This window comes from Myotis lucifugus, unplaced genomic scaffold (genome assembly GCF_000147115.1).
Source record: "Myotis lucifugus unplaced genomic scaffold, Myoluc2.0 scaffold_302, whole genome shotgun sequence".
NCBI classification, from domain to species: domain Eukaryota; kingdom Metazoa; phylum Chordata; class Mammalia; order Chiroptera; family Vespertilionidae; genus Myotis; species Myotis lucifugus.
Window position 1 is genome coordinate 55520 of NW_005871350.1, and position 733 is coordinate 56252.

A 733-nucleotide genomic window follows, 5' to 3' on the forward strand; every position below is an offset into this window, starting at 1 on the left:
CTTGGGGTTCCTCCGGGGCGAAAGGGCTTGGCCAAACCTCTTCCGGCGGCCGAGGAGCGCCGAGTCCCGGGAAGTTACAAGAGGTCAGCTTCCGAAGGACGAGACCCCAAAAAAAATGCCCCCGGGGAGCGTGAACTGGGCACTGAAGCACCGCCGACCCAACCGCAGCGAGGACGGACACTAGTGGAAAACGACGGCTCAACCACCTCCCAAGTCCGCCAGAGGCCGGGCGCGAGCTCCTCCCGGCTGGCGCGCCGGAAGTCCCCTCAGTCCACTTCCGGCGCGCTTCCAACTTCCTGGGCGAGGCCGGAAGTGGCTTCCTCGCACTCAGCTCCACAGGGCCGTAAGGCAAGATGGCAGCGCTCGCTCCGAAGTGGCTGGTCAGTCTTCATCCTGTTTGTAGCACTTCTCTACCTACCAGGGCCTCTCTGTTTCCATCTCCTGGCCTAGTTTTTCTCAGTGAAGCTCGCTCATATTTCAACCTCATTCATCTGTGGCAGAGTACGGGCCGAAGGCAGCGTGAGGTGACCTGAGCGCGTTGGGCGCCATTTTGTACGGAAACTGCTGGCCGGTTGGGCGGGGCGAGCGGCGGGGAACCCAGACCAGGCCGCTGGCTGGAGACCGTGGGAGGGCGGGCGGGCGGGCTGCGGGGTGGCGGAGGGCGTGCTATCCGCCATGTATTTCCGCTTCCTCTCGGCCCGGTCCTATGAGGTTGGACCGGCCTGTTGTGGGG

The 733-nt window shown here is 64.3% G+C and overlaps 1 long non-coding RNA gene across 1 annotated transcript in view; it reads right to left on the minus strand.

Moving 5' to 3' along the window:
* The window catches only part of LOC111828217, a 1658-nt gene extending 1284 nt beyond the window's left edge, over positions 1-374 (minus strand). The window contains exon 1 of the long non-coding RNA XR_002832023.1: positions 164-374. This is a non-coding gene — a long non-coding RNA (uncharacterized LOC111828217). The remainder of the gene's footprint in view (positions 1-163) is intronic.
* Positions 375-733: the final 359 nt, after the last annotated feature.